At 39.9% G+C, this 24,957-nt stretch overlaps 2 long non-coding RNA genes across 2 annotated transcripts; both read left to right on the top strand.

Moving 5' to 3' along the window:
- The first annotated feature begins 1,844 nt into the window (after positions 1–1,844).
- On the top strand, positions 1,845–9,062 carry LOC148224649 (uncharacterized). The gene is made up of 4 exons (XR_015801932.1): positions 1,845–2,724; positions 5,221–5,294; positions 5,879–5,939; positions 8,956–9,062. It is a non-coding gene; the product is annotated as an uncharacterized LOC148224649 (long non-coding RNA).
- A 1,351-nt stretch (positions 9,063–10,413) lies between these two features.
- Positions 10,414–24,661, top strand: LOC148224648 (uncharacterized). Its single transcript, XR_015801931.1, has 4 exons — positions 10,414–11,408; positions 17,141–17,209; positions 22,682–22,839; positions 24,186–24,661. It is a non-coding gene; the product is annotated as an uncharacterized LOC148224648 (long non-coding RNA).
- The last annotated feature ends 296 nt before the right edge of the window (positions 24,662–24,957 follow it).

Below are 24,957 nucleotides of genomic sequence, written 5' to 3'. Positions count from 1 at the left end.
TAAGAAAAGTGACTCCGTTCCTGAAGAGCTCAGACTAAGCACTAGGAAAAGACACTAAAAAAAAAACCCAGATCCTTCTCTGATGCTTTGGAGCTTTAGGAGGATTTCTAAAATATTTATTTGTAATATTGGTTCTTTGATAAGGCCAAAAGATGTACAAGAAAACTTAACAGGTATTAGGAGTCTCAGTTTCTGGTGTTTTAACATTCAGAGATTGTCATGAAAACAGTCACCAAGCAAGAGAACAGAGATCCTAACAGCCTGTATGAATATACAAAGATTATAAGTAAATCATTGTTTTACAAGATGGCAAAATTTAATAGAGCTCCAGAGTGTTGTTTTCTAAGAAATTGTCCTTTATATTAATGTGAGGTTTGCAAAATAGGATAAAAACTGAAGGGTACAAATTCCAGTTACAAGAACAATTACTTTCATGTAGTGTGATTAAGTAAATTTCTCTCTTGGGAAGTGCAAAATAAAGCATTTGGGAGAAGAATCTCCTGAACTATCCATACCTATCACTGGGGGTCACTTTAGTATAGGAACTTTTCACTTCCCCAAATGCATTCAAAGGGAAAAAAGAACATGGGATGGTAGAATGGAGAGGATTTGGAAGCAAATACTGTGAAAAGATAAATGCAAACCTGAAGTTTCTGGTTCAGGCTGTGGATAAAGAGTGGATTATGTCTTTAAATGAGAGATCACCAAGTTGCAGTGTTGGTATTTCAGCTGTTCACCTCCTGATCCTCCAGGCCAGGAGTTGCCAGGGGGTTCCAGATTTTGCCTGTCCTCACAAATATCCCAAACCCCCAGTGTCTCTCCATTGTGGGACTGCTTTGGGCTCGTGGAGTGAAGCTGGTCTCCTGCTGCATCTCTCCTCAGACCATCTGCAACTCCTTTGGACTCTAACTCACCACCACCTCAGGTTCTTTTGCCAGCAAAAATACTGAGTTCAGCTGCAGCTGCCTCAATTATCTCCTCAAGCCTGCAAGGAGTGACACCAGTGACAGGTTTTTGGGTGAATGATTGACCTACTGGTGAGTCCATAAAAGTAATGATCAATCCTCCCTTTCATGTCACTGTGTTTAAACATTCTTTAACCACCATGGGCTTTGAAGGTGACAATCCCCTGCCCTTCCCTCATAAAAAAAACACAAATATTTTGCATCTGCCACAACTGAGCTTCACAGATGTGCAGCAGCACAGATGCTGGTATTTAAAAAAAAAGCATATCTATATATATTTATATATTTCTGCTGCTCAGAGCTAATTTTGATTTTGTAGCCCTTCAGGACAAGACAGACATTGAGGTGCTGGAATGAGCCTTATGAGGAGCAGCTGAGTGAGCTGGGGTTGTCTAACCCGGAGAAAAGGAGGTTCAAGGGAGACCTTATCACCCTCCCCTTTGAGAGGAGGTTGTAGTGAGGTGGGGATCAGACTTCTTTCAGGTAACAAATGTCAGGATGAGAGGAAACATCCTCTAGCTCTGCTAGTACAGGTTAGGATGGAATTTTAGGTTAAAATTTCCTCACCAAGAGAGCACTTGAACAGGCTGCCCTGTCAGGAAAACATCACTGGAGGTGTTTAAAAAGCAGTAGATGCAGTGCTTGCAGACATGGCATAGTGGTGAACTTGGAATTGTTAAGTTTAGGGTCAGACTTGGTGATTTTAAGGTCCATTCCAACCGAAAATATTCTCTGATCTTATGTAATGGGTATCTTGTGGCCAGTGAATTTAACCATGTTGTTGTTATCCTGTGCTTGTTGCAGATAATGAATCCCATCCTATATCAGGTATGTGAGCTCTCCTAGGGGGGACTCTTCATCCTCCAGGATATGGGCAGGACCTGCTTTTATTTGGAGTAGTTTGCTGATAATGCCTTATAAAATATCAAAATCTTCTCAGTTGACTTTTCTGGCCCTACACCAGTCTGTTATTCTGGAAGTGAAGGTGCATTTTTGATTTCAGGGTTGAAGACTCCTGCTAAATTGCAATTTACCCAGACCAGGTTTGTCTTCCCACTGAGATAAGAGAGTTTTAACCCTGAATGTGTCTTTAGAAGGATGAAACCCCTCCTCCTGTTTGCTGCTTGTTTTGGTTCTTGGTTTTTTTTTATAAAACAAAATACAGATCTACTAGGATATGCTTGGTAAAAGAATTATAAATTAATAATGTCTTTGGAACAAACTACTGAAGCTACTTGAACTCTTGCAGCAAAAATTAGGGTTTCATTCAGATGCTGCAATGAGCAGCTGAGGACAATTGTGCTGAGAGGGACTCAAGGACTGTAGGGGATTATTGGGATGGTGGGGAGCACACCCATCAGGGAGATTAGGGGAAATGGACCTCTGGAGCCCAGAGAAATGGGAGTCATTTCAAGGACTGAGCAGATGGATTAGAGCTGCAGCAGCAGCAAACACCAGAGGTTTATTACTGACCTCATGAGCCACTCACCAGGGCAGGGCTGACAAGTGGAAAGCAGTCCCCGTTTTCAGTGCTTTCCAGGGGTTTGATGTGGGGTTTTTTCAGGTTGACAACGAAATGAAGCAGAATTTTTCATTTTTTTCCTCCAGCTCTGGGAGACTGAAGAGTGCACATCAGGTACCTACTTTATCTTGCTGATTTCAGGCAATAATTTGTGATGGAAGAAGTGCACACCTTAAGACCTGCTCAGCTTGACTCAGAAAAGAGGTTTTTACTTCAGATCACTTTTGGGCAGAACAGGTACTTGACATTTTCATTAAAAGTAACCACATGCAGCACTACTTGCTGCAGGAGTTGCAAACTCCTTTGTTTTTTATTTTATTTTATTTTCAGGGGGAGGAACAGTGCCTAAATGCAGAGGAATGGTGCACGCCAGTGTGTGTGCATATGCACCCACCTGCCTCTCCATATATTTAGAAACCATAATGGGAAATATATCCAGAAATGGGAACAGAGGACTTATTTGTGACCCTGCAGTGATACAGCTCTGTCAGTGTCACGGAGATGGTGCTGATTCACACCACTGTGGGGTCACAGAGCAGAGCCTCTCAGCACCCAGAGCAGCAGGGATGGTGAAAAGTCAGCCTGAGGCTTTTCTCCTCGGCTGCTTTGCTGTTCCAGGTCTCTGCCATGGATTGCTTCTCCCTCTTCTTCCAGCAGGACATGGATGTGGCAGCTACTGAGGCTTTGCATAAGTGGGAAGGGTGAGCAGCTCTGTGCTGACAGAAAACACATCTAATGGAACACAAGTCAGGATGGATCCCTTCCCAAAATGTCCTTTGTCTCATGAAACTTGACAGAAAAGCACAACAGAGGCAGCTGGGCGTGCTGCTAATCTCTTGCCTTTCACCTGGGTTTGTGTTTCCTCGGTCCTAATGTCTCCTGTCAGCATTTGCTGTGTCCATCCTTCCTCGTTTTGCTGAGCCTCTGCCATCAGGCAGAAGAGGGGATCTAATTTAGGGGACAGCCATCAACAGACTATAAATTTGGCAGCATGTCACGAGCATACTTTAATACACTGTGTAATTTATAAGGCAATGCATCCATTTTTGAGGCCAGCCCTGAATTCCAGTATATCAAAAAGCAGAATAGACTGCTGCTGCCACTTATAATAATGTGTCCAGAAATACATTGTGTGAGGGGCCTTGTATCTATCAAAAAAAGTGTTTTAATGCTCCTTTTAGTGGCTATGTAGCATGTATTTAGTAGAAGTTATGGCTAGGGTGACTTCATTGATAAAGCTCTATATCATGCAGCACGAAGGGAGAACAAAAGATGTAATAATCTCTGGCATTTCATGTGGATTCCCATTGTGTGGCATTGACTTCAGGGGACTGAAATTTCTCTAATTAGGGGTTATTTTCTGTCCTGAGTTCCTGGCAAAATCAGAGTTCAAAACTCAAGATTATAGCCTGATGTGGGTTGAGGACATTTGATAAAACTGAAGGGACAGAGAAGTTCTGGAGACAGCTTTAAAATGCACCCATTGCTTTCACTGATATTTTTACAAGGGAGATTCTTCACTCTGGGCAGAGCAAACCCACCCTCTGGCCCTGCTTGTTCATCCCAACCCACCTGGATATGCTCACCTTTCCTCTGTGAGGCAGCTGGACAGGGATTTTCTCTTTGGCCATGGGGAGGAGGAGAAGGAAGGTGACCCTTGCATTTCCATTTTTTCCTGTTCCAGTCTGATGGCAAGTACTGAAGGGCAGGGCATGAGATGAATCCAATTGCTATAAAAAACCCTTGGCTTTGTTAATTATTTATTTATTGTTTATTTATTCATTGTTTATCTAGTTATTTGTCTGATGTTCTGAACTGAGGAACTACCAGGACTGAATTACCTGATGGGCCTGATCTTGAAGTCAGGTATAATTTGATCATAACTTGAGTGGAGAAAAAACAAGTTTAAAGTAAGACAAAGCATACATTGTGGAGACTCACAGAAAAACCCTAAGAATGTGAGATAGAGACCAGAATAACTGAAATCATAAGGAAAGACAGAAGATGACTCCTCCCTCTCTGTGCCTCATTGCCTGCAGAGGAATAGCAGAGGAATATCAGATTAGTGCAGGAGCCAACACAGACATGAAAATTGCCAAAATGCAGCAGAGATTAAACACCAAATCAGTGCTGAGGGGCATCTGAGCCACCTCATTCTCTGCAAAGCAGGGGGCAGAAAGCTGCCATTTCCAGAAGCCAGAGGAAGGGTTTTCAGGACAGGAACTAAGCATGTCCTGGTATCAGATATATATATATATATATATATACACATATATATATACAAACAATGGGACAGGACTGCTGGAGCAGCTGACTCAGAACTTTTTTCCATGACAATCAGTCTCATTTTACAGAGTCAAGCACAGGAGATGGAGCAGCTTCAGCTGCTAGCACAGCAGACCAAGTTCTCTTTGTTAAAAAGTCTTTTAACAACTTTCTAGCCAATAGCATAATATTAAAAGCATTTGCTCAGGCCAGTTAATAAAGCTGCATGTACATCTTGCTTTGGACAATGCTTGCTTGGAATAGCTTAAAAAAATGGATAAAGCTTCATTATTAAAGTTACCTATTTCTACTATCTTGCTTAACATATTTTCCTGAGCCCTATCTCTACACAGCTCACAGCCCTATTGTTTCTTGTCCTTGCATCTTCAACATTCTTGCATTTCTCCAACCTGAGATTTGCTTTCACACAGCTTTCTGAGAGTTTTATACCTTTTCTATTTCCCACAGGCTAGTACTGGAGTTTGGGCCTTGGCACCAGCAAAAGGCATGGAAATCAGAAAAATCTCCAGGTGTTTTGGAAGGTATTTTCTAGGAGCTTTACCCTGAGCTAGTCCTGCTTACTCTCACAGTGCCAGGGAAGTTTTTCCATAAGGAAAGGTTTAATGAGTCCAGGGTGCTGTCAGCTCCTCAGGACCAGCACACAGCTGTGAGGAAGGACAACTGTGGTGTGTTCACCCTCTTTTCCAGCAGCTCTTAGGAACCTGTGGGAATGCAGGGGTGTGTGTCCAGGGGGAGAGCAGGTCAGGTACTGAGTCTGTGGGTATTGACTGCCTCTCTCAGCAGGACTTGGCTGTGTTTTCCATATGACATTGCTGCAGGGGCAGACAGGCCAGGGCCAGGGAGGGATGGAGAAGTATCTGGTAGACAATGATTCCTTTGGGATTGTACTGTCTACAAGATGGAAGAGGGCCAGGAAAGATCAAAGGCACAGTGTCTGCTAAAAAATAGTGATTACAGCTGTGTGCATGTATGGTTGTGGGGGGTATTCTGTTTTCTCTTCTGATTTCACTATTAATCTGTTAGCAAATATAATTTCAGTTCAATTTCAAAGCAGATTTCTTTTTTTGTGAATTAAAAAAAGTTGCAGATTCTTTTTTTTTCGCAGAAATGAATGTGTGCATGTATGTAGTTGCAGCTTCACAGGCTGTCATCATGGCATTGTAAAGGTAAGCTCAGTTTCTTATGCAGTTACATTATAAAATTGTGTGTAAAAGTGAAATGGTTCACTGAAAAGGAAACCATAAAATTGTATAAAGATTCATGATCCCTAACTGGTCTTATTTTAACAAGAAACTATAAAAGGAAACATTTATTTTCCATGCTAAAAGTAAAGGTCACTCAGTAGCTTTCACTTTTCTTTCCTTCTTTCCCCCTTCTTGGCACTCATGTCGGTTTCTGAAAATATTTCATTCTTTTTTCTTTCATTTCTCCCCTTTCAAGCTCACCATCTTTCACTCTAACAGCTTCTTTCTTCTCTATAGTTATTTCCCAGCAAACCAATATCCTTAGGGGTTCTCCTGCCTTTTATTACAAAGAGTTCATCTCATCCAGCCCTGTGAACTGCAGGGCAGATAAGGAACTATTTTCAGCACTCTAATGTTCTAGAGGTAGTCTGCAAACCATTTCAAAAAGACTCATTCTTTAGTCATTCCTAAACTTTCTTTTCCACAGAGCCTCTGTAGCATCTCAGAACAATGGTAGAGAACCAGTGGTCATCTGTAAAAAGTGGCAAGGAAAAATTAAAAATGGTGTGCCAGACTCCAAACGCAGAAGTTACTGACATTTTACTCTCGTGTGGAGATACAGGGTCAGGCAATTCTTATTTTTAAGAAGTCAGATACTCAGATTATTGAATATTCAGAGACTTTTTTGGGCTAGAACTGTAATATCTCTTATCCCTGGGCTCTCTCCTGGGCCTGAACCCTCCAGGAGTGTAGCACGAAGTGTTCACATTCAAAGAGTGGCTTCTGTCTCCTTGGCCAAATTCTATCAGCCAGCTCCTGCATTTACCAAATAATTTTGCCTTTTAATGTACCAAGTTTCTGATGAATGTAGGTCATGGCACCTGCAGGGCCCTTCCATGGACTTTATTGCAGAAGTTTACCCAAAGCCCTGTATATTTTCCATATGTTCTGTGCCAGCCTGCAGCATAGAAATTCTCATGGGCTTTTCACCACTAAGATTTTTGCTTTTCCATGGGCTTAAGAAGTCGATGAACTACTGACTAATTAGGAATTACAAAAGTCTTGAAACTCTACCAGTAGTGCAAGATTTTTGTTTCTTTCCTCTCTTAAAGCATACTTGCTTTTAGCTGGCTTTCTATTTGTCTTTCTATTTATTGTTCCTAAATAACCTTTATAAATAAAAAAGTCTTTCTTATGTTTCCCAGTCTGATGACTTTTTTTTTTTTCTGTTTATTTTTTCAGCAAGAAATCTTTATTTTAAGGCAACATCATATTGACTTTTCTAATTATCCTTCCATGCTCTAGTAACTCTAGTTGAGTTTTAGTGGCAGCTATTTCAGAAACCAGTCTTGTGACAGCTTCATAGATTTTACTCAGTAATTTATGTTGTGCTTTGTAAAGCTGCAGACCACTGGAGCTACTGCAGGTGCATGTTCTTTTCTTCTTTCTCCATTTGGAATTGAAAAGCTCTTCCTTATTTTTAGTTTATTTTTGTTAATTTTATTCAAGCTCCCTCTAGTTAATATTCTCATCATCTCTTTCTGTTTGTAAGTACCCAAGAATAAAAAAAAATTCTATTTATTCCACTGTTTGCTTTTCTTTAATCACTTGCTTCTATAAGAGAAATGTTTGGCTGGTAATATAGCAAAATGGAAAGTCTTTTTCACACTGAAAGGACTATAACAAATTTCAAGGTTATTTTAAAATTAGGTATTTCAACTGTCTCTAGAAAACCTGGAAATAGTGTAATTTTTTCCCTTTAATTAGCTTAAATGTTATGTTTAAAAATGTGACATGAGATAGAAATGAAATTCTAGCAGAATTCTATCTAGGGCAAACGTAGCTGCTGCTACATCTGAATTTCCAGGCAGATTTTCTCCAGAGTTCTTGCAAAGCAGTTGCTGGATGTTCAGTGGGAGCTGTGTGTCACCAGTGTGAGACTGGAACATTTTAAAATGTGTTTTACCTGTGGAAGGTGACCTGCAGGGTTTGGCAGGGCATGGAGCACTCCCTGGCACTGCCCAGCCTGTTCCTCCTCTCCCAGACTCCCCGAGGATGCTCTGGAAGGAGTCACCTTGGCACTGGCAGCGTGCTGGGGGTTCCCCTTTTGGGTACAAAAGGGGAATGTCGTGGCTGGTACATGCTGCTGCTGGGGGATGTCAATATTTTGGGCCTGGATTCTTTTCTGGACAGAAAATTGCATCTGCTCCCAGTGCTCTGTAGGTGTTGGGGGTGACTGTGTGCATGTTGAAGGGACACTCCGTGGAATTCTTACTCTTGATTAATAGAATTATTACAGAAGAAAAGTGATCTCAGTGCAAGCATCCTGTTATTGGTTTCATGGGAGAGCCTGTTCTATGCACAAAACTCTAAGTAATGTAGGGGCTAGATCTGAATCTAAGGCTAAATTTACAGGCAAGGTTGAGCACCTGCATGGCCGTGGATGAGATTTCTCCATGTGGGAAATGTGGGGTGCTCCAAGAAGAGGGCCAGGCTCACATACTCTGGATGGGGCATTGATGTGATCTACTGCATGTAAGCCACTCCTCAAAGGCTTTAATCTTAGGTTCAAGACTAGTTAAACGTTTGCAAAAGTTATGAAAGACTGGACTTACTATAACATAGCTTAGTGCAGAGTACTAAATAGAGTGCTTTTTATAGATCATGCCTTTATAATTCTTCCAAAGAGGCCCAGTAGAAATGTAAGATATGAGCAATAGTAACATAAGGAATATGCTCCTCAGTACTCCTGTGGAGTGAACCCAGGAGAGCTGAAGCTCCAAACACTTGAGGAAATTGGGCAGGTGTGCTGGAGCAGAAAGCACTGACAATTTTGGCAACTCCTAAAATGCCACAGAGTGCAGCAGAAGAGAGCAGAGCAGCTTTCTTTCCAGCCAGCATGTCTTCTTTCTTTCTCACAGCTGCCTTTGTCTCCTGTCTATGCAAATACCTACACTACATGCCTCATGAGTTTTCTGGCCTTTTGTGTTTTTCCCAGATACCTCATTATTCCAGGGAGGTTGTGGAAGTGTTTGTGTCTGTTTGTGTGAGCCATGCCATGGACTATTCACTGGAGTGATAAATTGTGCTCACTCCCATGTCAGGTACCTCTCATTGACTTCAGTTTCTCTCCTATTGGATGTGTCTTAGATTAACCAGGCATTGGGCATTAATCAAGGAGGTATCTACAAATAAATTTTTCATCATAATGAGCTGTGCAGCTGAATTAATAGTATTTGCACTCTCATTATTTGTGATGATGTATGGGTGTGGTAGCAGTGCAGTGCACCCAGCTTGGCTGTTGGTGTTGCTGGGATCTCAACATGTAACTCAGCAACAAATTAAAATGCTCATATAATAACAGGTCAGGACATATTCTTCTGCCTGCAGAGTGTATTTCTAATGTTTTAGACACTGCATTAGAGTTTTCTCATAGCAAATTTTTTTTTAGTTAACTTTTGGTCTATCATTGATAAAAAAGTGGTAGGTCAAGGCACCAATGAAAAAAAATAGGGTTTTGAAGCTTGTTATGATATAGATCTTGCAAAACTTCTCTTTGCAATAAGAGCAGGTGTTGTATTACACACATGCAGATTGAAAGTTTCACTGAATTCTGAATCTGCAAATTCTAATTCTAACTAGGAATTTAAAAAACCAACTTTTTTGTTGAAATTTAGTTCTAAAACTTAGAGTGGCTTTCTAGAATAACTGGTTCAAGACATTTTCATTTGTATTTTTTCTTCTTAAGAACAGGAAAGAGAATTGATGTTCTTCCTAAGATGACAACTAATGTCTTTTGCAAGAGCATGTAATTGCCCTAATGATTGACTGAATTCTGGAAAAGAAGAATTTGTGTAAAAAACTGGTGAGTACAGCCCGTAAAATAATTTTGTTGTGGATAGAAGCATTGCATATATGTTTAAAATTAATTTTAATAATATGAACAGTACCATTAAAAACAAAATTACTGCAAAAATTACCTGGATATTTAGATCTGTTTGCTCTTGGTGCGTTGCCTTATTTTTCATACTATTTTCATTGAAGCCTTACAGGTAGTAAAAGGTAACCTCTGAAGAGGGATGTTCATTAAATCCTGGAATGGTTTGGATTGGAAGGGACCTTTAAAGGTAATCTAGTTCCAAACCCTCTGCAATGAGCAGGGACACTTTCCACTAGACTGGGTTGCTCATAAAAAATCCTGAGCTGGAATGTGTCTGGCAGAGTTTATTCTGCCAGCATGGAGAGTGGAGACATTTGGAAAAGTCAATCCTAATTTCAGACCTGTTCCAGTTATCCCTTAAATAATGAATAATGAATGAAAGCATATGACAAAACTGTCCTGTTTGTAAAAATAAAGGAAAGACAATAACAAAACCACCAAAGCAAAGCCCAAGCAACCGTGGAGAGCTCTCCTATGTGCAGGAAGGGGGAGGAAAAAGTGCAATTGCAGAACAGATTAACTGCAACCACTTTCCCCAGTCTTTGTGTTGCATTATTGGATGCAAGGCAAAAACTGTGGCTCTCTGCTCCTATGAAGCTGTGTGGCCTCATGACCCATTTCAGAGTTTAAACATCTGCATCAGCCTGACAACCCTGACTGTCTTCTTCCTCCTCAGAAATGGCATTTATCCCAGCACAGTCGGCGTGGTGGATGTCTTTGTGGACATAAAAAAGAGCAACGTGATTGAGGAGAGCTCATCCTGGGGCACATTTATGGCAGGATTTCAGTCCCATTGTGGCACTGAAAGATCACTCAGCTGCTGCAGATGAGGAAGGGTGAAGCACAGCCATTTGAGGTGTTCTTTGAAAAATATCCGGGCTCTGGATGCATTCAGCAGAAACTGATGCTGACCTGTGGCATAGTTTGCATTTCTAATTAGTTTCTGCATATCCTGAAGCAGCTGGGCTTCCCAGAGCAATGTATAGGCTTTGCAGGATATCACCAAGTAGAAGTTCTCTCTATGGATATGTAAAGATTAAATGCACAGAAAAGTGCTGTGTGATCAAGTTAGCTCAGCAAACACAGCTAGATACTTTGGGATGTAAATTAATCTCAACTTTCAGAGAGAATAATACGGCCCCTTAAAATTCACTGAATTAATTATCTGGCAAATCTTTAACTAAACACACAGAATGTACCATGCAGATCAGAGATCCCCCTTTCTCCTTGATTACAGCTCAGAGTGGGAATGCTCTGTATGCCATGTCTCTGCTTCTTCTGCAGTCATTCTCTGAGGCTCATAGCTGGTTTTTTTGTTGTTTTTTTTTTTGTAGCACCTGGCAGTTGATGGCACTGATGGTGCTGAAGCCTCATTGTGGTGTGTTTTCATTGTGTGTGTGCCTGGGCTCTTTTCCTGGTGTGCTGCAGCTCCCGTGCTCTCCTGCAGCAGAAGTCCTGAATTTGCCCTCCCAGATCTGCTTCATGTGGAATGTGGAGCTCTGGAACAGCAGGTATGTTCCTGGAATTCTGCTTACAGGAGTAAAAGCTGCAGTTCAGCAGGAGGAATAATAGTCACAATTGTCACTGAAGTGTTTTGACACTTGTTCGTAAAGCTCCTTCAGAACGTACACAGAGTGGATCCTTTATTTTAATGAAATTCTGTCTAACACAGGCTATTACTCACTCTCCCTCCTCTGATTTCTGTGAAGTGCCAGCTCAGAGGATGCTCTTAATGATGAGCCTGAAGAGGCTTCCTGGGATTTGCAGCTATGAGCTGCTCCCAACACGTTTGTGTTTTGAGAGATATTACTGAAGTGGCTGAAAATTCAGAGTGTGGAAGTTCACCAGCAGAGTGAAGCTCTCCCAAGGACATCCTTGTATTTTGTTTTTTTCTCAGGGAAAAACTGAAAAAAGGTTATCTAATATGTACATCAAGCATGGGTGGGAGAAAGAACGTGGAGAAGTCATTTTGCATCCTTGGAATCCCCTTGGCTTTGGGACAGAGCAGTGCCTGAATTTCTGTGTTGTAGTTCAGCTCTGAGCTGCAGTGTGTGAGCAAGTCTAAGTATGATAAATACTTTTATGGCTCAGTCACCACAGCAGCCTGCAGACTTTTATCCACACAAGAACTGCCCTAACAAAAGAACGTGCTGTGGTCATTCACACCAAGCAATCCCTCTGTCTGGTACCTTGGATAATAAATATTTGGCTATGCTGAAAAATCCTGAGTGCAAAAAGCGTGTCCTCTCTCTTTTGCTGGGGCATCTGGTCCCTGAAAAAAAAAGTCACCTTGCTGAACAGCCTTTAAATCAAAGTGAAGTTTAGATTCCAGCTCTGATTCAGATATTTATAAACCTGTCATCTGCATTTCTGTGGAAAGAATGGGTTGACTAATATCCAAATTGCTCCAGGAAATGCAGAGGAAGACCATTTGGAGGTCAGATGATACTTAATCAGGAAACTTTTCAGCACATCTTTGATGTTCCTATTAATTTTATCTTTTCCCTGATTCATAAATAATATCCATCTGGAGAAACTTAGATGCATTTAGTTATGTTTTATTAAGCAGGAAGTAATCCACTGGTCACACATTTTTAGGAAACCACACTTGGCTTTATCTTCTCTTTCCATGGAGAGTAGAATACACACGTGGTAAAATCCCCTCCCAGCAATGTCTCTGCTACAACCACAGATTTTTCTTGTCTTTCTCTCTTGTTGGATCACCCGAGAATAAACCCAAGCACCAACAGAATTTTCTGTTTACCCTGGATGTCTTGAAATACCACGGCTCTCAGGAATTACTTTGTTGTTTTATTTAAAGGGTACGTACTACAATTGATTCCAGCGCATCATGACATTTACAAAAGTGCTTTTTTTGCAAGCAGGCTACTAATCTAGGCGAGGAAAGAAAGCATCCGGAATTTAAGGTGATTCTTGCTGTTTCTGCAGGAAATTTGTGCGTGTCAAAGCAGGAAGATCTGGAAGGCACAGGGGAGAGGCAGAGCAGACAGCCCAGGCCTCCCCTTTGGGACAGATGGACACAGGTCCCAGAGGTGACCCCGTGTCACCCATCCAAGGGGGTGGCTTAGAACAAAGCTCTTTCCCACTTCTCTTATCCCTTCTCCATGAGGTCATGCCTGGAGGGCTCTGGACACCCTCCAGAGTGTTGCTCTGTTTGGGAAATGGCACGGGGACACTCTGAGCTATTCTGCCACATGCTGTGGGATGTCATTGTCACAGGGAACCAACATTTTTCTTCCCTCACCAAAGCTCCTGTGGGAAATGATGCTGTGATGTCTCATCATAGCTGAATTTATAACTTATTCCGGCCTCTGTAGTTGTTCTTTGCATACTTTGTTAAGATATTCAAACAAAAAAGGTAGGGAAGCTGTGATAATTCTCAAAATAAATCTGAATTGGGGTTTTGTGCTTTGGTCTGACATCTTATGCAAGTCATTCTCCTCGTTCTGGTTGGTAGCAGAGGGAAGAGAGAAGAGAGCTTTTTAGCTTTTATAAAAATGCCACTCAGATCCATAGCCTGAGGCTGAACTGAGCTACTTTCAAAACAAGAATGATCCACTGGATCAAATAATCTGAAGTTTTCTTTTTCTGTCTTTCCAGTTTAACTATTTTAAATGAGAGAGAAATTTCAGATAGGTTTCTAAAATCTTTTGCCATCCCCATACTTTTTACTTTGTACAATTACAAATTCTGTTACAATTTCAAACCAGTAGGCCTTTAAAAATTCCTATATTGTAAAAATTCTGTGCAAGTTATATTGGGATACTTACATGTGTAATTTTTAAAAATAACTTTCACAGTGTGTAGATCAGGACCTGTATAATCCTCCCCTGCTGAAGACGTGTAAAAATACCTGTTCTTTTTCAGATTTCTTTGTTAAAGCAGCAAGATTTATCTATGTTTAATTTGTGATTCTCTTCTTCCTTCTGCCCTCTTCTACCTAAAGTCTACAACACTTCTGGCCAGTTTTTGGTCTGATATTACAAGAGGTATATCCAGGATATTATGTTTATTTCTGGGAGAAATAGCTGAACAAAGAGAGAGAGATCCTATTAATGTCCCAGGAAGCAGCGTGAGCTCAACCTTTACAAAGTCCACAAAGGAGCTCACAGTGAGAGCTGTAGGTACTGTAAAAAACAGAAAAACATAATCATTTAGACCATTTTCAGTTAATGTTGGAATGGTGCATCTGTACAAATCTAAATATAAGTGATTTGTGGGGTTAGAGCCAGTGTATGCTGTGAGTGCACACAGTGCTTTAAATTTACTGATGAATAGCAAACAGTGTTCTTTGGGAAAACCGCTCTGTAAAATTGAAATTTAAATGATGGGGTTTTTTTCACTTAAGCACATTTTTCAATTTTTTAATTTTTTTTTTTTAGTGGTAGGTGGCTTGCCTGTGTTCCCTTGCAGCTTTTCCAGATGATAATTCCCTGCTTCCACCTGGCTCTAGGAGTCATTAGTGGGTGACAGCTCTCTGAGGCATCCATAGAGCTCCTCTGCCCTGCCTGTTTGAACTGCCATGTTTCAGATGTGTTATCAAGACATTGCTATTGTGCAGATACAGATTAGTTCTTGAGACTGATTTTTCTGCTTCACCAGCTCTTTTGTAGCTGCCAGAACTAATTGCTTACATTACATTACCAGTCTGGGCCTCTATCACTCCCTGGATGATGCCATCCCTTGGAATACAGCTGCATACTTAAATGCACTTTTTAAACTATATTTTACCATTTCTGCCCATGTTTGCAACTGACAGAATTGCCCCTGATTTTTTTTTCTCTGACCCCCACTACGTGCCAGAAATTTGTATAACAGCTGAACTGATTCACTTGCCTTTTCTACCTCTAGAATTCCCAGATTTTCTGATTTAATGGGAGTTTAACAAAGCTAGGTATAGCTTTGTTATATGTATATATTCTGTGAACAAAAAATCTTTCCTTTCTGAGACTGGGTAAAGTTGCTCAGAAGCAGCATTCTAGTGACTGCTGATACTTAGAAAACTTAAGGGTTCAGAAAGGCAGAATGAAAATCTAGAAATGCAGCAAAGCCTATCCTTCTTACATAATAAAAGTGTTGGGTTTTTTTTAATTGTCTAGCTGTATTGCATCTTCAGTCCAAGACATAAAAACTTCTATATCCACTAACTGCTGTGCTGTGACACCAACACTAGCTGTCAATATAAATTCCTGGAAGATACCTGCACGTTCAAATACTCATGTTAACTTTAATTAAAACTCAAGAGATATATTTTGTGCTATATTTACCATTCCTTTCTAATATGCATTTAGAAGGAAAATTGTAGTCTTGGTGAGCAGAAGTAAATAAATGTGTCTGTACATATGCATTTGAGAAAAAACAATCCAAAAATCTTTCTAGATTTACAGGGTGAAGACATTAAGTTTTATCTGTTTTTTTAATCACCGTTGTTGAAGATTAGCTATTATTAATATTGTTAAAAATAATAACAGTTATGATGCACTTTGGCACCATGTAAATAAAACAAAGGTTTATAAATGGCTATTTATAGCCATTTATAACTATATATATACTTATATGGCATTTATATAAAATTTATATATATATATATATATATATATATAAAACTATAAATATATAGTTTTATACCCTTCATATTCAAAACCAAAATAAAGAGGTGTAACTGATGGGAAGATTCTCTCAAGATTTGTAGCAACTCTTTGAATATTGCTCATCTTTTGAGGGATAACATTTCTGACGCCAAGCAGAACAATATTTTTGCATGAAAATTGATACAGAATAGCTTTTATATGTTAAATATGACATTTCTTAATAAGCCCAGTTTTCATCATTGTGGGTTATGGGGACATCAGCTGACCTTTTATTTTCATCACTGTTCTACATACTACTTAATACTTGTTAAACAACCTTAAAAGGCACTCAGGGTGATTTGTTCTAGCAGTGGCTTCCTCCAGGCACAGGATGCACACAATTAGTGACTGGGGACACAGAGCTGAAGGCATTTCACTGGTTTGTTTGCTCTGTGTCTGTATCTGTCACATGGACCTGAATTTATACTTTTGTAAAGATTGGGTCCAAAGTGACAATTTTGGGTAACCCACTTTTGTTCTTGATATATTCTGTTCCAAAGGCTTTCAACTTTCCTCATCACTCCTTCAGCTTCTTCTCACCTACCCCTTTCCTTATTTTGTTTTGTTAGCTGCTATTAAATGAAACCTGATGTTTTTCCTAACTAGAATTACACTTCTCCAAGCTGAAAAACTTTTACAGAGCTGTGAGCTGAGGCCCATCCTAAACTTCTCACAATGTTTTGCTGCCTGATTTTACGTCTCAGCTCACAGGAGGAGTGTTCCCAGACCTGCAGGCAGGGAAGCACAGCTTCCAGAGTGGGATGTTGGAAACAGGGTCCCACATAAAAGGGGAGATTGGAAGTTTTATCCTTGCCACAGAGAATATGGGACAAATGCTGAGGAGGAGAGGAAAGCTGCTGAAGTCAAGAACCAAAATAAGCATCACAAACAGTTGGACAGTGATTTCCTGCAGCCTGTATCTGCTCTCAGATCATTGCAGCTATTTCCTTGTGGGAGGGGGGCATCAGAATTTATTCCAGTGGTTTCAGAATTAGATTTCTCAAAGGGAGAAAGGAGTGGGGAGGAACACAAACCACTGTGGCAGTATCGGATGCTGATTTAATTTACATTTGTGGTGATTGGATTGCAGTAATTTCCCTGGAGAGCAGCTTCTGAGATAATAATTTCCAAAGACAAGCTTAACCATGGTGAGCTGAGGACTTCCTGAAACAGGATGGCCTACTGAGAAAAATGTCTTTTTAAACTCATGTGGGTTTAGCCAAATTTAATAGGAATTCAAAGGATAGGAAAGCATGGAGAGACTGTCTTGCAGGCGCAGCAAGTTCATTTATGAAAAAATTCTGTGTTGGTAAAATTGTTTTCTATAAAATGATCTTTCAGGGAATTGAATTCAGTATTCTTAAAAAAAAATCTGTGGGGAGTTTGGGAGAGATTAATAAAGAGCCTGGTATATTTGCAGTTATCCATGCCAAGTATTCAAAAATCTGCACACCCGTGAAATCCTTAAGAGCATAAGAGTGGACAGGGTTTAGCCATTATCACAAGGAGTGATAGGAGAAAAATCTCAAGTTCTGACTGGTTTTGGTTTCTGTCCCACTTTTGTGCCAATATTGTCACCTGTCTCCCTACAGAGAAGGAGTTTCAGTTCTCATCTTTACCTGAAGAGCTTCGGTCCAGTCCACCATGGTCCATCTCAAGAGGTATTAGTCATTTTTTTATGAGTAAAAAGAAGGAAAGAGTGAAAACAATGAGTTCTGATTATATGCTAGGACAAACAAAGAGTGAAGCCAAAAGTAAGCAAGAAAACCTTTCATTATCTGTCTCAGAGCACAGTAAGTTAGAGCATTTATGGGCCAGGTTTGGGGTATATTTGGGCTGCTTTTCTGGTCGCTTAACACAAGACAGCTGCAGAATCTGCCTGATCTGAAGGCCCAGCATTGTGGGGATTCTGGCTCTGTTGCAAAATCACCTTTGGTGTCTCTATTAATTAGGCAGCAGGGCTGTCATGCTGCCTTAGCTATGATCCATTTGTTAAACTCACTTTGATGCTAAAAATAACCCCCTCTTGTTAGCTCTGGCTTCCACAGGACAGCTCTTGCTTGATTTGTGATGCTGTGTGAACAGGCAGAGAGAAGTACTGGACAGTCTGGTGAAAAAACAAGCCAGAAGTACTTGTAGCAAGGAAGGTGGGGGAAATTTGTGTCACACAAGAGAAAACCCTCAGGGAGGCCTTGCTTCACCCTTCCCAAGCTGTTTGCTTCTCCTACATCCACTGCAGAATGATTGCTAGCAGCACACATCAACACTTGTCATACCCTCAGCCATCAAAAGGTACCTCTAATTCACTCTGTACAAAAAGCATTTTCGATGCTGTACACAAATAAACAGTTTATTTTCACTGATGTCCATTTAAAAATTGCCCTCTTGAAATGAAAAACATCAGAAGAAATCCCTTCTATTTGCATTCTTCCAGAGCTTGTTTAAAACAAAAATTAATTTTAAAAAATGAACCTATAAAATATGTCTGTGCTGTTGAATCTGTTCTTTTCAAACTCATACCCCAAAGCAAAACAAATGAAAGTCTTCGTATATAAAATTTCCCATAGTACTGCAGGTGAGAGCTCGTGAGTTCACAGGGTTGTGGTGCACAAAAAAATGAGCATCCAGGAAAGATTGTTAGATCATCCATCATCCAGAAACTGGGCTTTCTTCTGACCTTTGTTGTAAGCCCTTAAAACCCAAGCTGATTTTGCCTTAATGAAAATAAGAATTGGTGTGAAAATTCTAGAAAGGTTGGAAGGGGGCTATTTGTCTAGGGGAGATAATTTCAAGGCTTTAAAGGTTTCAAAAATGCATTTGAATCCTTTGGTAACTCAGACAAAACAAAGACAAATATTGTCCTTCATCCCAGCCTGGAGTAGGACAGAGTTTCTCAGTGTGGCAAACCCTCAGCTTTCCCTAAACACAGCCCATGGTACCAAACAAGGGCCAGGCCACCACTGTATTTTTGCTCTTGCAGTTTAGAGTTTGAGTCAGGCTGATTTTTAAGACATCTGATTTCCAGCACTGGTGAGAAGAGGACTGGTCTTCACAATTTTCAGATTGTTTGGCTTAAGAGACCACAGCTATGTGAAGTCCCCAAAAACCTGTAAGAAAAAATAATTTGGTTGCCAGTGAAGTCAGGTGCTTTGTTAAGTGCTGTGTTTTGCTGTCACAAAGGCAAAGCCAGGATTAACTGGTAGCTGTCCTGAAGGAGCCTCCTGACGGTGCCAAACAGAGGTGACAGAGGGATCTCCAAGCAGACCAAGGGCACTGACCCTGGGGGCAGAGTTGGAACAGATTTCTCCTCCAGAGCAGCTCTCTGGGTGATCAGGCCATCTAGAAAAGACCATGATGTGATTTAAGTGTTGCAGCAGATGTAACTGAAGCTCAGAGAACAGATTCATCCCTTTGGTTTTGCTTGTGGGATCCATTTTGGAGAGATCACAGCAGTGACATTCTCAGTGTTACTTTCCTGATGGCTGGGGAAAATACTCACACTGGGATGAGAGAAAAGACAGGCAAAAAAGGGGAAGAAAAGTGTTAGCATTAAAAAGTGATACAATCACTGTTTTACTTTAGTGTAAATTCCTCAGATTTTTTTCCAGCCCTAATTCTAACCTTTGGGAAGGATCCTCTCAATTTCACCTGGCTGCTCTAAGGAATTTTTACCACGAAAAACACAGTTGTGCTTTAACTAACCTCTGTTTTGTCAACACATTTATTATGAGGTGTTTGCTGGCCTCGGCATACATAGCATGGAAATGATGTATTTGATTGAAAGGATTTATTTCATCAAAGCTTCATTTGTCTTATTTATGTAGGTGCACCTTGACAGCCTGGTCTGTCTAGGCTGTCGGAGAGCAATGCTTAACAATTTTAAAAACCTGGTTATAAAGAAGAAAAAAACCACATGCAGTCAATCTCTCTTTGCCATCCTGCTGTCTTTTATGCTCTTGCTGTCACTTGAAAATCTTAAGATGGAGGTGTGACCCTTACTAATACATTCCCATACGTGTCTAACACTTCTTCTTAACAGCCCCAGACTTCCTCATGCACAGCCGTCCCTGCAAGTGTGGATTTATTCTTTTATGAAATCTTAGGAAAAGGTGCAAACTGAAGTGTAAATAACATTCATCTCACCAAATCGATTGGAATGAGACTGCTGCTTTTAAGGTGGATTAGAGCTTGGGGAAAAGTTAAAATTTTCTCACTAATGTTATGTAAGGGAATGCTAAAGTACATGGGCCCCACGTTAGCAGAGACTGATTTGTCTCAGCTTTTTCTGGTGTGTGGTGAATATTATCTGAAATACTTGGCTGTGTGCAAGAATATTTCATATTATAAATGCAAAGTGTGCTACTTTTATGACCCTGTTGCTTTTTGTTACTAATCAATTGTCATGCACACAAAAGGAAAGCCATTTGGTGAGAGATGGGCTAGAAACACAAACACTAAAATGAGAAACCCACTCTGACAGCTCAGAGATAATTTCCTGACATGGCAGAGAATGAAGCAATGGTATCTCTTTGCCACAGTGGCCTATCAGACTTGGAATTTATTTTCAGATGGTTTCAGAGCATCTCTCTAGCTGTCAACACATCAAGCCTGTTCCAGAGCCCATTGATGTCAATGTGAGCCTTTCCATTCACTCTTCTCAGCTTTGATCATACCCTGGAAAAGTTCAAACCTCCTAAGTGCATTTGGGAGCTTTTTGTGTGGGATCACTTCTATTTCCATGTTTATTAGTGTTGTGCCATGGTGATCTGTCTAGAAATATGTATCTTATTATAAGGGGGGGTTAAATATAAAAATATTTGGTATCCACTGAAGCTTAGGCTCAGGCCACCCAGAAATGTTGAAGTTTTTGCCAGAATTTATGACATAGTCCTAAATATCTCCCTGCAATTTGTCACTCCAGAATGATGTGCCGCTGACTAAAAATGAGCTGGGTGTAAAAATCTGTTGATTGGCAATTCCCAATAGGAAATCTGAAGGCCCTGTGACACTGAGTGATCTGCTGTGGAGAGATGCATCCCACGCTGCAGACATGTTCAGCTGAATGGGAAAGAGGCCAGTATTTATAGAAAGGAAACCTTCCTCCATGGCACTGCAAGTCTGCCTTTTCTTCCGCATCAAGACGCTTTGCCATTTCGTGCTTGAAAATGGAATTTCCAAGCTGTTGAATAGCAGAGACCCAGGCAATTACAAGTAAATCTGGGGGAAATTCAGAAGTCCAAAGCAATTTCAGATAAAAGTTAGAACACAATAATTGGACTTCAGGCGGTTCTAAAAATGTGTGGGGGGGAAAATCATCTGTATAGCAAATCAGGTTATCTTCACAAGCAAGATGAACTCTTTAATTTTATTACTGAGCTGTGGGACACATTTTTGCTGGACTTTCTGCCCTCCTGACCCTTTTTTTACAAATATAGACACCTGAACTGCGTGCAAATACTGTTTCAGCCTAGTAACACTCTTTGCTGACTACTCCAACCTGGAGTCATAACCTCACCCTGTTAATGAGGCTGATAATTGAAATCATTGTCAGCAACTTAGTTTTAAGCCAGTTAATTATTCCACTCTGAACAGAGCCCTTTTCATTAAAAAATCCAAATCCCTTCATTCAGTGTTTAATGAGGATAATTTGGAGATAGGTCCCTATATATAGACATACATAAATTATTGGCATTCTCTTGCTCTAGTAAATTAATATTTCAGATTAAAAACCTGGTTAAGGAGTTTGTTTAGAAAGACACAACATATTTCGTGGGTTTGGCCCTTCTGACGGGTATTTCTTCCAGCACTTAGAGCAGAAACATCTTTAACTGTGGACAACATAAATGTATTATTTAAAGTTGTAACAGTAGCAAAACCAGGTCATATTAAGATTAGAAAGCATAGTAAAAAAAAATCTTTGTGTGGATTTAAATCAAGGTTTAATTAGAATTTGTCAGCTGGAGGTGACAGGAAAGGAAAGAGACCAAAAGTGTGTCGTTGACTGATCTGATGATTTGGAGAATGACAGAGCTGCAGAATGGAGCTGCAAAATTCCAAGGACAAATCGTGTGGTCTTCATAATGTTCAGGATACATAAGTGCAATTGTGGAATATATAGGAAAATACAGAAAGAAATCAGAATACAAATAATTCTGGTCATGGTTTCTGAAGGACAAGAAATGAAACGAAAACAGATCCAGAACAAAACTTCTGGGATGATGAAATGAATGGATTATCTCTTATGAAAAGAGAACTTGGTTATGAAAATAGCCAGAGGAAAGCTGAGGGAACAGATGTTGGTAAATGCATCTAGGGCTGAGGGATAATTATCACTAGGGAGGAAGAGACAGTTAAAAAATAACTATTTATCATGGAGTAATGAATAAATTTAGACTCAAAATTAGAAGGTTGCTAATAATCAGAAGAAGGAAATTTCTGTTGAGAGGAATATGAGCCATTTTGAGTTCTTGAGACTGGGAGAAGAGATTCTGTTGTTGAAAGGATTTCAAACTTGTTGGGCTTGCTCTTTGTTTGTTTGGTAATGTCCCATGTTCCAAGGTTTCCATCAGTTTCCTCCCTCATTGCTTCTCCCTCCCTCAAATCCTTGGAACATTTCTCTCCCTGTTCCCCTCTGATCCCCTGGAAAAGGTTACACAAAGATGATAAAAAGATGGAGCTTCCCAGTACTCCCCAAACCCAAATTTCATGCATTGACTGTTATTTCCTACCCAGTTCACACCATATAACTGCCAAATTTGGGATTGGAGAAGAGTTCTTCCTTCAGATTGGTAATATTTGGATTTTGCTCATTTTTGGCTTCTTTCCATGGTATGGACACAGTAGCCTGCTTAGATTTACCTGGGGCTTTTATTGAATTTTTTCCTGCTATGTTATGAAAAGTGTCTTATTGGTTTCTTGGCAATAATTCTAGTTTTGGAGATTTTATTGTAGTTTTTAAATTTGTTAAGGAAGTTAGGAAAGTTTTATGGCTTCTATCAAGTGAAGTAGATGCTATAAAGTGTTCTACAACTAAACATCAATGGCTTAGTAGAAGCAAGACTAGATTTTTTTCTGCTTAAATAAATTTAATTGGACCTAACATCCCCCTCTTTCCCTCTTCTTTTTATCTGTAGAGCTCTGAGCTGGACTGCTTTCAGATTTCTTTGTATTATTCTGTCTGATACAAAGATTTTCTACATGGCTCCATTCCAATCTCCAGTACATGTCTGACAAACTGGTTTTGAAGATCTACATTTGATGATAAAAGTCACAAAACAAAAAATAGTGAGAGGTAAGAATTTTTCAGTTTTGTTTTGTTCTGACAAAGCTTGGTTTCCTATTCTCTGTGGCACTTGTGATACTTGTTAAAGACAGTGAAAAATTCTTGTTGCCAAAGGTTCTCTTTTACTAATAGTTGCAAGAAATCTAGAAACAGAAAGAAGGGAATAAGGTCAAAGTGTAAAGATTTTTGTGGTTAACAATTATCTCAATATTTCCTGGGGATAGGATGTGAGATTTTCCATCAGTCATTAAGATGGGAAGGCAGGTGCAAGACTCAAATTTGGGTGGAAGCAGTGGAGGTGTCAGGGCAGCAGATTCACACATTTGTGCTGCCTAGAAAGCTGCCTATAAAACTCGTGAACAGAATTGCTGGAATGATAACAATTTTCTTTAGGAAAATACTAAAATTTTTAACCTGTCACTTCTACAGTGGGATTTTTCTCTTCTTTGCTGAAGGACAAGGAAGCAGAATGTCTTGAATTGAAAAGATTACTTGTCATTCCAGCAAGAAGGACACAGATTGGGGCTAGCAGGAATAACAAAACAGCCTCTTCCTTTGATGGTGTTCTTATTAGATTTTAATGGGAAAATAGTTTGAGAGTTTGGTACTGATGTCAAGCAAAATAAATGAATTTGCAATCCAAAGCCAATGGAAGTGGTAGGCCCTGCAGTAGATCCTGCAGAGGACCCTTAAATTAATTTTTAGGAAAACAAGGTGTATGCTTTGGTGTGTGCTAGCCCAGAGCAGGGATGCAGTAAAAAGCAGAAAGCACTTCTCAAACACGTGTGTTACATCAAGGCACTTCAGCAAGGAGGTAGCAGGACCAGCAATCTCCAATCCAATCACCCTGGATGTTTGAGCTGTGTCACAAAGCACCACCACGGGGGTTTCTCTTGGAATCTTTGACCAGAAAGAGTCCAAGGGCTGAGCTGACCAACAGTGCTGTGAACTCGACAAATATTGCCTCTGTTCTGGCTGCATTCAGCTCCTCCCCACCCAAGGACTTGCTCTGTATTTGTGGTTATATTTGTTGGGTGTATGGATATTTTCTGACAGGACACCACACCTAGGTGGCTCAAGGAGATAAAATAGATATTTTCTTCTTCCAGATAAGTAGTAAAGTGTGGGAAGCTGCATCTTTTGAGGAAGAAAATAGATTTTTCTCGATTCTGTGAGACAGCAGCAAATTGTGCTCAGCAGTGTGTTGGAGAAATCCAGGAGAAGAGGAAAGCACAGCTGTTTTCTTCATTATTACAAATAATATTTGTTTTTCAAATTCATATCCTGATCTAAATCCAGATTTTGCCTGAACCAGAAGGTTACCAATTACATGTATTTGTCAATATTCTCTGCAGGTTTCCTTCAAGAAAGAGATTTTGGATATTGGGGCAGTGTTTGGCTGGGACTGCTGCATCCAGGCCTGGCTTTCAGATGCAGCCAGAGCAGCCTGCATTTAGAAGATGAAAGGAAGAATCCTTCTGCCAAGGCAGATCTGGCACTTACCATTTGTCATTTTTTACAAGCAAGAGAGACTTTCACAAGTCTAATAGTAGGATTCCATTAAAACAGCTGAAACTTCTTGCTGAGTGAATGTACCAAATTTTTGAATGCAGGGATTCATTTTGACCTTCTGAATGTATTAATTTTATTGATCCTTTTTTTTTTTTTTTTCTTCTCTTTAATTTTGACATTTCTGTTTTGGGAATATTTAGCTGCTGCTTTTAATAACAATACAATTTTAGTGACATTTATTTCAGCAGATGTATTTATTTCTGTTTGAATATATCTGGTTTTATTAAAAAATAAACTTATGGTGCATGCTGCATATTTTAAGGGGAAAAAAAAGTTATACATATAAAGTTGCTTGGAAAAGTATTGGTTTTTCAAAAAAATAATTGGTCTTTTAACTTTTTGGGGAAACTTTATGGTGTTGGTTTCCAGGTTTTGATTCTTTAAAAGCTTTAAAGGAATTGTCTTTCTAACCTTCAGCTAGATCCTGTTCACTTTAGAGGTTGCTAACAGGGAAACTAAAATAATATAATGTTACTTGAGAGGTTAAAAATGTTATTTCTGAAAAGATCAGCTAGTTAAAAGCATTGTGACAATAATATCACAGAAAGGTGTCTC

The sequence above is a fragment of the Sturnus vulgaris genome, chromosome 2 (assembly GCF_052056855.1).
Source record: "Sturnus vulgaris isolate bStuVul1 chromosome 2, bStuVul1.hap1, whole genome shotgun sequence".
NCBI lineage: Eukaryota > Metazoa > Chordata > Aves > Passeriformes > Sturnidae > Sturnus > Sturnus vulgaris.
The sequence above is the reverse complement of the archived record's forward strand: the minus strand, read 5'-3'. Positions and strand labels throughout refer to the sequence as shown.